At 50.5% G+C, this 13,058-nt stretch overlaps 1 protein-coding gene across 2 annotated transcripts in view; it reads right to left on the bottom strand.

The window, feature by feature from the left end:
- The window catches only part of frmd4a (FERM domain containing 4A), a 371,653-nt gene extending 359,229 nt beyond the window's left edge, over positions 1–12,424 (bottom strand). The window contains exon 1 of one of the 2 annotated variants that reach the window (XM_069907581.1): positions 12,249–12,424. The gene's annotated coding sequence lies outside the window, so the exon portion shown is untranslated. Of the gene's footprint in view, positions 1–11,394; positions 11,746–12,248 lie in introns of those variants that run through there. The other variant, XM_069907580.1, reaches the window with a different exon arrangement.
- Positions 12,425–13,058: the final 634 nt, after the last annotated feature.

Here is a 13,058-nt window from a genome sequence, read left to right as displayed (position 1 = left end):
ATCGTGTCTGCCTGTCCCGCATCGGACTGGTCAGCCACAAACGAGCCTGCAGCTGACGTGGACTTTTTACCCCCTCCATAAATCTTCGTCCGCGAAGCCAAGCCAAAGAAGAAATAAGTTATGTAACCAAGATGAAGAAGGACTATAATCAGGAAACAGAGCAGTTGGAAAAGGAAATAGTAAATATAGAAAAAGAATTAGGAATGAAGGAAGATACAACTAAAAGAAGAGAATTGGCAGATAAAAAAATAAAATATGAAACACTACAAACATATAAGGTGGAGAAGAACATAATGAAGACAAACAGAAATATTATGAACTAGGGGAAAAAACGTACAAAATTCTAGCATGGCAGCTTAAGACAGAACAAGCTAAGAAAATGGTATTGGCATCAAGGAAAAAAGACAAACAAATCACATATAATCCAACGGAGATCAAGGAAAACTTTAGAGAATTCTATGAACAATTATACCAAACTGAAAACTAAGGGAAAGAAGCCAAAATAGATGAATTTTTAACTAAAATTGAACTACCAAAATTACAAATAGAGGAACAAAATAAATTAATAGAACCATTTGAAATAGTAGAAATACAAGAGATAATAAAAAAATTACCAAATAATAAAACACCAGGAGAGGATGGATTCCCAATAGAATTCTATAAAACATTTAAAGATTTATTAATTCCTCCCCTCCTGGAAGTAATCAATCAGATTGATAAAACACAAAGCTTACCAGATTCATGTAAAACAGCAATAATTACAGTAATACTAAAGCAAGGGAAAGATCCACTCGCACCAGCGTCAAATAGACTAATATCATTACTTAACACAGATTATAAGAAAATAGCTAAACTATTAGCAAACAGATTAGCAGAGTATGTACCTAAAATGGTAAATCTAGACCAAACTGGATTTATTAAAAAAAAGACGCACAACAGACAATATTTGTAAATTTATTAACTTAATTCATGCAGTAGAAGGGAGTAAAGCACCAGCAGTAGCAGTTGCTTTAGACGCAGAGAAGGCCTTTGACAGAGTAGAATGGAATTATTTATTCAAAGTATTGCAAAAATTCAGTTTACCAGAAAAGTATATTAATTGGATTAAAGCATTATATAAGGGGCCATTGGCGAAAGTGACAGTAAATGGATATATATCAAAGCAATTTAACTTAAGCAGGTCAACACGGCAGGGATGCCCACTATCACCCTTATTGTTCGCGTTAGCTATAGAACCACTAGCAGAATTGATAAGAACAGAAAATAATATAAAAGGGATAAAAATAAAAGACAAGGAATATAAAATCAGTTTATTTGCAGATGATGTTATAGTATACTTAACAGAACCAGAACTATCAATAAAAGAATTATATAAGAAATTGAAGGAATATGGAGAAGTGTCGGGTTACAAGATTAACGTAAATAAAAGTGAAGCAATGCCAATGAATAATGCGGATTTCTCAAAATTTAAGAAGGAATCACCATTCAAATGGCAAATGCAAGCAATAAGATACCTAGGAATACAAATAAATAAAAATCTCGGCCATCTATATAAACTCAATTATTACCCACTAATGAAAAAATTACAGGACGATTTAGAGCATTGGAAAGATTTACCATTAACACTAATAGGAAGGATAAACTGTATTAAAATGAACATTTTCCCAAGGATATTATACCTATTTCAGGCATTGCCAATACACTTGACAGAGAAATTCTTCAAGGAGTTAAAGAAAATAATAAGGAAATTTTTATGGAAAGGGGGGAAACTGAGGATAGCACTAGATAAATTAACAGAATGGTATAAACAAGGAGGCTTACAACTGCCAAACTTTAAAAATTATTATATAGCCGCACAATTAAGATACCTATCAGATTTTTACCAAACAAGGGAAAAGCCAGATTGGACTAGATTACAACTAGATAAAATAGGGGAAAAGATACCTGAACACATATTATATAAATGGGATGAAAAATTGTTACAACGTAGGAGTTCTCCAGTATTACATCATCTACTCAATATTTGGAAGAAGATTCATGTAGAAAGGAATAAAACAAATTACCAATTACCAAAACTAATATTGACGCAAAATCAGTTACTCCCTTTTACAATAGATAACCTTTCCTTTAGAGAATGGGAGAAAAAAGGGATCAAAAGAATAGAAAATTGTTTTTCAGGAAATAGATTATTATCCTTTGAACAAATGAAAGATAAATACAATATAACTCAAGATACAGTGTTGGCATATTACCAATTGAGATCCTACTTGAAGGACAAATTAGGAAGCAGTCTGAGGTTACCAGAGGGAAGTAACTTTGAATATTTGATTACAGATACAATGATAATCAAAAGATTTATAACAAATATGTATATTAAACTGCAAGAAAAGGAGAATGAGGAAACAAATGGTAAAACTAAACAAAAATGGGAACAAGATTTCAATATAAAGATAAAAAAGGAAACATGGGAGAAATTATGTTCTGGAACGATGAGAAATACAATAAATACAAGGTTACGTATGATACAATATAACTGGATACACAGGCTATACATTACACCTCAAAAGTTAAATAAATGGGACCCAACAGTATCTGACAGATGTTTTCGATGTAAAAAAGAAATGGGAACAACAATTCATGCAATCTGGACATGTGAGGAAGTAGAAAAATTTTGGGAAGATCTAAACCAAATATTAAATAAAATTATAGAAAACAATATACCAAAAAATCCAGAGATCTTCCTCCTAAGTAACATAAAAAACAAAGAACTTGGAATTGATTTGGATGGTGCACAAAAAAGATTTGTTAAGATAGCTCTAGCCGTAGCAAAAAAATGTATTATGTCAACCTGGAAATTGGAAGATAACTTGAAAATACAACAATGGTATATAGAAATGAATAAATGTATTCCATTAGAAAAAATAACATATAGTTTAAGAAATAATATTGAAATATTTGAACAAATATGGGAGCCTTACATGAAACACAATAGAGAAAACCTACCGGGGACATTCACTACCTAAATTAACGAAAGGAGAAGGGAATGAAAAGAATTGACTCAGTGGAATTTCTTGTTTATTTTTATTGAATGACAACATTGTTTGACTGGTTTAATGCATCTTAGATTTTGTACTTTAAATAGATGGGGGGGGGGAGGGAGGGAGGGAGAAAATGACACTGTATATATTTGAAAAGGAAAATGTATGTATCATGGTCAATGTGGTTTATGGTGTGAAAAATAAAAAATTTTAAAAAAACTTTATTGTCATTTGATTGGACAAGTACAACCTGACGAAACCGTGTTCTCCGGTCCTCGGTGCAAAACACTCAGACACACAACCAGACATCACACATGTACAGACAAACAATACATACACAGGACAAGAATTCATAGATACAATGATCCTGGGAGATCATGTTGATGGTGGTGGGGGAGGGGAAAAGGATGGGTATAGTGAGACTCCAGTGATCCTCTCTGCCACTCTTATGCACCTGTGGATTGACCTCTGATCCATTTCTCTGCAGCAAACATACCCACACTGTGATGCAGCCGGCCAGGATGCTCTCGATAGACCTCCTGACATAATGGTGACATAATGGTGGCTGGTTGCCTTCTCAGGAAGTAGTCACTTTTGCATCTTCCTGACCAGTGAGGAGATAGAGTGTTCACAATCAGTCAGTAGTTCAGTGAACTCTAAGGAACTTTATGCTCTCCACAACAGAGTCGTTGATGTGTAGTAGATGAGGGTCGTTCCTGGTCTTCCTGAAGTCCACGATCATCTCCTTTGACTTGTCCATGTTGAGACGCAGTGTTATTCTCACAGGATACCATGAGGTTTTCCACCTCTTCTCTGTAGTGTCTCCTCATTATGCAAGCCCAGCTTAAACAGATGCTGAGAGAATGCCCTCCTAAACTACCCAACTTCTCCCTCAACAGGCAGCTCCTGTATTGCCTGTGGACCCCACATAGACCACAGAGGCTGTTAGGAGCAAGACATGTGCTGTTCTATACACGTCACCTTTGACCCCAAGAACATGCCTGAGGTTGAGCACGCAGGCCCCCTCCGACTGCAGGCTCATGGTCTGGATGGTTGTAGGCATTTCACAGGATTGATCTGGACAAGCAACAATAATAGTAGCAAACTCATCTCCGTCGTCATGCCCAAACTTCCCACCCCTCTCCCAAGCCACCGTGGGCTTTCCAAAAACTGAACTAGATTCCTGGAGAAGGTGTAAAAAGGAGGGGAAGAAATGAGGAAAGAGCAACAATGATAGACCTCTGTGTACAGGCAATGCACCCAATTTCACGCCTCAGCCTACCAGCGTCAGGGTGTCATCAAACTGAAAGAACGCATTTCCATGGCACCTTTCACATCCCTTATAGATCATCCCAAGAACTTTACAGGCCAATATTGAAAGGTTGCCACAGTGGAAAGTAAATATAAATCCTTTCCAGTACGGAAAAAGGGCAGCAGAGTTAGCGTGACGCTATTACAGCACCAGTGTCTCAGGCTCGTATCCGCCGCTATCTGTAAGGAGTTCATACGTTTTCCCCGTGTCTCCATGGGTTTCCTCCTACTGTTCAAAACCATTCAAGGGTTGTAGGTTAATTGGTGTATTTGGACGGCACAGGATCATGGGAAGGGCCTGCTACCATGCTGCATGTCTAAAAAACAAAATCCCCTACCCACGCCAGAGTACAAACAATCAGCCAACACTTGTCTGAATTCAAGTAAAGAACACATTCAGGAACACTGAGTAAACACTAGAGATGCAAACAAGATCAACTTCACCTGAGCTGGTGGTGCTTTACCACACAAATGAACTCCTCACAATACAATGAGGTAAGACTGTTTGATACAAGCTTGAGCTCTGGAAACAAAGAGTTAATCTATGTTCTGGAAACCCTGGCATCTTCTAATTTCAGTAAAAGAAAAATCAAGCCACTGGAGGAATTCAGTGGGTCAAGAAGCATCAGTATGAGGAAAAGGATGGTTGGCGTTCGGGGCAGGAACCCTTCAAGAGTCTTTCTCTCCCACTGATGGTGTTTGGCCCACTGAATTCCTCCCCCAACTTGCTTTTTCCTCCAGATTCCAGCATCACCAGTCAATAGTTGCAGGAGGACCCCCCCCCCCCAACCTTATTCACGGGGACCCATTCACTGAGATCAGTGAGTGCTGTAGTTTATGTTAATATTTATGTTAATAAACTGTAGTTTATTAACATTGTGTAATGAAAATACACAACCCATTATAACAGGACCACTCCAATTACAAATGCTTGTAAACATTATCTTTGTGTTGCATTTTTAGACAGTTCTTCTTGCACAAGAGGCCATCACTAGAACAGACCAGAGAGAGGTAAGGTGTCAGAGTTCAATAATTCAAGATGGGAGCGGAGAAATCCTTCCCCTAGCAGGTTAGCACCTCTGATCAGCAAACACAATTAAAACCAAGGCATTTCTTGCCTCCCTGGTCAGTTGCTTGTGTACCAGTTAATCCCCTTAGGCAGTAGCAAGAGGCCAAGGCTTGCTCTGACATTGTAGGATGGATTTCACTGGATTGTATTAAATCAGGGAAGGAACATCTATCAAGGTCAAAATTACAATTGGTTTGTGTGAAACATTGAATCAGCATTTTCTTTAAAAGCAAATGTTCATGTGATAGTCTGTGGGTTGTTGGGAACTAGGAATCAGCAGTGGGATCCGTTAGATGGCAAGCAGGGTTCCTGAAGGATCCCAGACATCAACAGAACCCTAATCGCTTCTGGGGCTTTGAACTAGGGGCCCAGGGGAGTGACTTTGATGTCTGGAGCCTGGGTTCACCACTGAACTAACAGTACCTCTTTGTGTGCCTTCACAGGGTGAACAGAGGAAAACAAATTGGGTAATTTGTGTACGTGGCCAGAAATGGAACCTGCAAACGTCACTGAAGAACACTTCCCTCACACGCATTTTCTTGTTAGCGCAACACTGTTACAGCGCCAGCGATCCGGGTTTGAATCCCACACTGTCTGTAAAGGTTTCCTCTGGGTGTTCCGGTTTCCTCCCACACTTCAAAACATACCAGGGTAGAGGGGTGGGGGGGATTTGCAGGTTAATTGGGTGTCATCGGGCAGCATGGGCTTCGGAAAGGCTACAGGAACCAATAAGAGAGTCCACCAACCTGCCCTTGACTGAGACATCACCAACATCCTTGCATCACAGTTAAGTGATCACCACATCGCTGTTACAGCGTCAGTGATCAGGGTTTGAATCTTGCACTGTCTGTAAGGAGTTTGTACATTCTCTCTGTGGGTTTCCTTCCACCTTTCAAAAACCTATGGGGTTGAAGGTTAATTTGGGTGTAATTGGGCAGTGCAGGTTAAAATGACAGGAATTGACTTCTAACAAGCCCTAAATAAGATCTAAATTTTTGCGCTTGAGGAAGAGCTGAGTTTTGCAAATGATATCTGCTTTATAAATCCTGCGTCAATACAATATCTTATATTATTGATGAGCAAAGATCAAGCAGTTTAGGCAGACTTCTTTGATTAGATTATTAATAATCTTTCCATTAGAGGCAGTGCATATGAAATAAAGTCACTGACCACCACCTGCACACCATTGCAGCCCAGACAATGGCTGGCTGTTTTGCTGGTCATTGAATCACACATCACCAATAGCCTAAGTACACAACTCTCCACACAAAACACGAACAAGCGTGACTGTATTGGAGAACCTGCTGGTGCCAACATAATGAAGGACCCAGGGACACACGAGAGACCTGGAGTCACTGGAATCTGGAGCAATGTCAATGGGAGAAAAGAGGGACACCGATGCTTCGGGTTGGAACTTACATCAAGATGGAAAAATAAAGGACCCATCACATCCCAGTCATACTACATTCTCCCTTCAGGCAGAAGGCAAGAGTCACACAGCTTGGATAATGAGCTGGAAAACATTCACCACCAAACTGAAGAAGAGCAAAAGGTCATTAAAATCAGAGTTCACGTCAAAGTTGAGATTTATTGTCAGAGTCGGTACATGACATCACATGCAACTCAGATTCTTTTTCCTGTGGGCCAGGCAGAATTACCAACTTTTGGTCAAGCAAATAAAAACTGTACACAATATACAAGTAAAGAAATGTAAACAAATTGTGCAATTCAGAGAGAATTTTAAAAAAAATCAATGAAGTGCACAGGTACGAGCCCTTAAATGAGTCCCTGAATGAGTTTGTTGTTGGGGAGTCTGATGGTGGAGGGGGAGCAGCTATTCCTGAACCTGGTGGTGCGAGGCTTGTGGCACCGAGACCTCTTTCCTGATGGCAGCAGCGAGAACAGAGCATGTGGATCCTTGACAATTGCTACTGCTCTCAGAGGGCAGCGTTCCTGGTAGATGTTCTCCATAGTGGGGAGGGTTTTGCCTGTGATGCCCTGGGCTGTGTCCACTACCTTTCGCAAGCCTAAACATTGAACCATCTCACTCTACCCTGTGCGCCATTTCAAGTTAACTTCTTGCTCTGTAACACTCCACCCTGCACTTTCAATTTATAAAGGCACTACCTGCTAAACTTAATTATGAATTGACTTGCCTGGACACGATGCAAAACAAAGTTTTTCCCACTCGTGCAATAAACGATTCCAACTTTCCACTGTTTCTCAGTGCACAATTCCACAAGAAGAATTCAGCACAGGATTGCCTGGGGATGAAGCATTTTCACCCATGAGGAAAGAGTGGATGGGCTGGTCTTCCTTTGAGCAGAAGGGGGCTGTGAAGCGGGTGAGAGGAACGACAGAGGTCTGCAAAAGTAAGAGCTTTGCAGGGTTGTCAGTAAGGAACTTTCCCCAGAACAGCAACATCAAAAACCAGAAGGCAGAGGATGGTGTCAGCGGGGACATGAGGAAGTGATTTTAGTCCGTGCAGAGGGTGGTTCGAATAAAGAACATGCTGCCTGAGGGGGCAAGACTGAGACTCACAGCATCTTAACAGTTATTTGGACAAGCACTTGAATGACCAAGAGGGTAGAAGGCTGCATGCTGAGTGCTAGTAAACAGGATTGGTATAAATGAGGAAAAACTCAAAGCTGGAGAAACTCAGGTCAGCGTCCTTTATGTACCAAAGGTAAAAGTACACAACCCACGCACAAGCACTTCATCAAGGTGTGAGCAAAATGTTGGCAGGCCCTTCAAGCCCAAAATGTCAGTTCTGTCTCTTTATCTTTGCTACATAAAGGACCCGGTTTGACCTGCTGAATTTCTCTAGCCTCATGTTTTTACTTCAACCACAAACTTTACTGTTTTACTTTTAGTATAAACGAGTCCTTGATGAGCTGGGCCAAAGGGCCTCTGAGAATGGAGTCCAGCAAGTTTCCATTTTCTAGTGTACATGATGCTTTTTGTATTAATACCCAACAATAAAAGGAACGTTGAAGAGGCTCCACAGATAACCTGGTCCCGAAACTCAGGGAGGAGACCACTGTGGGCAGCTGACAGTCCCACAAACACTGGGAATTTGGACAAAGCAGGTGAGCAAAGATGTGTGTCAATCAACGATCCATCACCAGGATGTGGGCAGCCAAACCCCCCAAACCCTCATATCACCAATCAATGTGTCCTTGGGTCCTGAATTGAGGCTAATGGTGACCAGGTGCATCCCATCTAGCTTCCCCCACCACACAGCTCGTTATGCCGATCCTCCAATCGACCACCTCCCCACCCCAGGCACAGCACCCCCCCACCACACTGGGGGACCGCCTCGACCCTCCCCCCCCCACCACACTGGGGGGCCGCCTCGCCCCTCCCCCCCCCACCACACTGGGGGGCCGCCTCGCCCCTCCCCCCCCCACCACACTGGGGGGCCGCCTCGCCCCTCCCCCCCCCACCACACTGGGGGGCCGCCTCGCCCCTCCCCCCCCACCACACTGGGGGGCCGCCTCGCCCCTCCCCCCACCACACTGGGGGGCCGCCTCGCCCCTCCCCCCCACCACACTGGGGGGCCGCCTCGCCCCTCCCCCCCACCACACTGGGGGGCCGCCTCGCCCCTCCCCCCCACCACACTGGGGGGGCCGCCTCGCCCCTCCCACCCACCACACTGGGGGGCCGCCTCGCCCCTCCCCCCCACCACACTGGGGGGCCGCCTCGCCCCTCCCGCCACCACACTGGGGGGCCGCCTCGCCCCTCCCCCCCACCACACTGGGGGGCCGCCTCGCCCCCCCCACCACACTGGGGGGCCGCCTCGCCCCCCCCACCACACTGGGGGGCCGCCTCGCCCCCCCCACCACACTGGGGGGCCGCCTCGCCCCCCCCACCACACTGGGGGGCCGCCTCGCCCCCCCCACCACACTGGGGGGCCGCCTCGCGCCCCCCCCCACCACACTGGGGGGCCGCCTCGCCCCCCCCCACCACACTGGGGGGCCGCCTCGCCCCCCCACCCACCACACTGGGGGGCCGCCTCGCCCCCCCCCCCACCACACTGGGGGGCCGCCTCGCCCCCCCCCCCCACACTGGGGGGCCGCCTCTTCCCCCCCCCACCACACTGGGGGGGCCGCCTCGCCCCCCCCCACCACACTGGGGGGGCCGCCTCGCGCCCCCCCCCACCACACTGGGGGGGCCGCCTCGCCCCCCCCCCACCACACTGGGGGGCCGCCTCGCCCCCCCCACCACACTGGGGGCCGCCTCGCCCCCCCCACCACACTGGGGGGCCGCCTCGCCCCCCCCACCACACTGGGGGGCCGCCTCGCCCCCCCCACCACACTGGGGGGCCGCCTCGCCCCCCCCCCCCACACTGGGGGGCCGCCTCTTCCCCCCCCCCACCACACTGGGGGGGCCGCCTCGCCCCCCCCACCACACTGGGGGGCCGCCTCGCCCCCCCCACCACACTGGGGGGCCGCCTCGCCCCCCCACCACACTGGGGGGCCGCCTCGCGCCCCCCCCACCACACTGGGGGGCCGCCTCGCCCCCCCCCACCACACTGGGGGGCCGCCTCGCCCCCCCACCCACCACACTGGGGGGCCGCCTCGCCCCCCCCCCACCACACTGGGGGGCCGCCTCGCCCCCCCCCCACCACACTGGGGGGCCGCCTCGCCCCCCCCCCACACTGGGGGGCCGCCTCTTCCCCCCCCCACCACACTGGGGGGCCGCCTCGCCCCCCCCACCACACTGGGGGGCCACCTCGCCCCCCCCACCACACTGGGGGGCCGCCTCGCCCCCCCCCACCACACTGGGGGCCGCCTCGCCCCCCCCACCACACTGGGGGGCCGCCTCGCACCCCCACCACACTGGGGGCCGCCTCGCCCCCCCACCACACTGGGGGGCCGCCTCGCCCCCCCCACCACACTGGGGGCCGCCTCGCCCCCCCCACCACACTGGGGGGCCGCCTCGCCCCCCACCACACTGGGGGGCCGCCTCGCCCCCCACCACACTGGGGCCGCCTCGCCCCCCTCACACTGGGGGCCGCCTCGCCCCCCCCCCACCACACTGGGGGGCCGCCTCGCCCCCCCCACCACACTGGGGGGCCGCCTCGCCCCCCCCCCACCACACTGGGGGGCCGCCTCGCCCCCCCCACCACACTGGGGGCCGCCTCGCCCCTCCCCCCCACCACACTGGGGGCCGCCTCGCCCCTCCCGCCACCACACTGGGGGGCCGCCTCGCCCTCCCCCCACCACACTGGGGGCCGCCTCGCCCCTCCCCCCACCACACTGGGGGGCCGCCTCGCCCCCCCCACCACACTGGGGGCCGCCTCGCCCCCCCCCACCACACTGGGGGGCCGCCTCGCCCCCCCCCCACCACACTGGGGGGCCGCCTCGCCCCCCCCCACCACACTGGGGGCCGCCTCGCCCCTCCTCCCCACACTGGGGGGGCCGCCTCGCCCCTCCTCCCCACCACTGGGGGGCCGCCTCGCCCCCCAACCCACCACTGGGGGACCGCCTCGCCCCTCCACCCACCACTGGGGGCCGCCTCGCCCACCCACCACTGGGGGCCGCCTCGCCCCCCCCACCACTGGGGGGCCGCCTCGCCCCCCCCACCACAGGGGGCCGCCTCGCCCCCCCACCACTGGGGGGCCGCCTCGCCCCCCCCACCACACTGGGGGCCGCCTCGCCCCCCCCACCACTGGGGGGCCGCCTCGCCCCCCCCACCACTGGGGGGCCGCCTCGCCCCCCCACCACTGGGGGCCGCCTCGCCCCCCCCACCACTGGGTGCTGCCCCGCCCTCCCTCGCGGGCGCGGCGCTCCTCGCCCCTCTGCCCAGCCCAGTCCGCCGTCCCCTGCAGACACTGCATTGCAGCAGTCTCCGTTATCAGGTTGCCACGGGTCTGTATCGGCTGTGGCGGCCCCTCTCTCCCCCTCTCTTCCCCTCCAACCCTCTCTCTCCCCCCCCCCCCCCCAGGGTTTCAGCCATTGGGTGAAGCGCTACCTTGCAGCGAGGGTTGACATTTCCAGCCACTCCTGGTCCGACTTCTCGTTCCGCGACGCACCCGAGCAGGTCCCGCAGCTGCGCGTCTGTCCATCAGCCCCCAGCCGGGGCAGGCGCACCCGACCGGCCGAATGGGCAGGCGCAGTGTGGTCCTCTGATGACCTTCGCTGCGCGGCCCGAGCGCTGATTTGCAAATCAGTTCTTGAACATTCCCATCTCGCCAAATGCTCCATTAAAGGTGCATCGGAAACTCCTGCTCTCTCAGCTCCGACTCTCTCCTTTCCAAGTTGCAAAAGCAAGTCCAGCCCCGCCGTTTTGTGCATTGCAATGAGGTGGGAATCATGACCCGGGTGCACAGACCACGTTGGTGGCTTAACGAGCAATAAATAGATAACAAGCCGCATATCAGCAGAGATTGACGGATAATGCATTCGTCAGCCCATCAAGAAGGCTCAGTTCATGATTAAATGGCAGAGCAGACTCGATGGGCCGATTGGCCTCTTTATCTTGTGAATGTGATCTCTTACCACCCTCGATCCGAAAATGAAGGGGCAACACAGTAAACCCCCCCCCATTGTTAACCCTCCCCCCCCCATTGTTAACCCCCCCCCCATTGTTAACCCTCCCCCCCCATTGTTAACCCTCCCCCCATTGTTAACCCTCCCCCCCCATTGTTAACCCTCCCCCCCCATTGTTAACCCTCCCCCCCATTGTTAACCCCCCCCATTGTTAACCCTCCCCCCATTGTTAACCCCCCCCCATTGTTAACCCCCCCCCATTGTTAACCCTCCCCCCCATTGTTAACCCTCCCCCCCCCCCATTGTTAACCCTCCCCCCCATTGTTTGAAACGTACTGGAGGTTGTAGGTTGATTGGCTGGAATTGGGCAGTACTGGCTGGTGGACCCCCGAAACCTTGATCTCGGTCAGCTGCCCTTGCTCGAATCGATGAGCAGACAAAGAAAAGCCGGAGGCACTCGGCAGGTCAGGCAGCATCTATGAAGAGAAACGAAGGGTCAAAGTTTAGAGTTGGGACCTCCTTTCTGGACATTGAGGAGGATGTAAGCACTGAGTGAACAACTTTCCAAAGAGGATTGTTAAAACAGCCAGGAGGATCACTGGGGCCTCCCTCTTGATGACTTGTACTGAGTACACTGCCTCAATAGGGCTCAAAGAACCCCTGAGGACTCTTTCCAACCAGCACACGGTATCCTTGACCCCTACCATTCCGAAGAGGTGCAGGAGCATCATCATCAGGACGGCCAAGCTGGGAAATAGCTTCTTCCCGCAGGCTGTGAGGTCGTCGACCAGTTTCCTGTAACCGAGTAAATCAGCCCAAATATTTATATGTTGATTTTGATTATTTGTGTGTATTGTGTCTTTTTGGGCATGCACCGTGGTCCAGAGAGATGCTGTTTTGTGGGGTTGTCCATCTACAGTCAGATCATAATGAACTTGAACTTAAAAACCCTTTAGACAAGAGACAGGAGATTGACCAGGATGTGGTCTGGAATGGAACATCAGTCTCATGAGGCCAGGTTAACAGAGCTGGGACTTTTCTCTCTGGAGCGAAGAAGGATGAGAGAAGACTTCCTAGAGGTTTACAGGACTCTGAGAGGCATAGTTGAGGCAGCACCTTTTTCCAGAGCAGGAAGAGCAAACACCA

The sequence above is a fragment of the Narcine bancroftii genome, chromosome 13, assembly GCF_036971445.1.
Source record: "Narcine bancroftii isolate sNarBan1 chromosome 13, sNarBan1.hap1, whole genome shotgun sequence".
In the NCBI taxonomy this organism is placed as follows: Eukaryota; Metazoa; Chordata; class Chondrichthyes; order Torpediniformes; family Narcinidae; genus Narcine; species Narcine bancroftii.
Note: the sequence above shows the minus strand (reverse complement) of the source record. Positions and strands in the feature narration are given on the sequence as shown.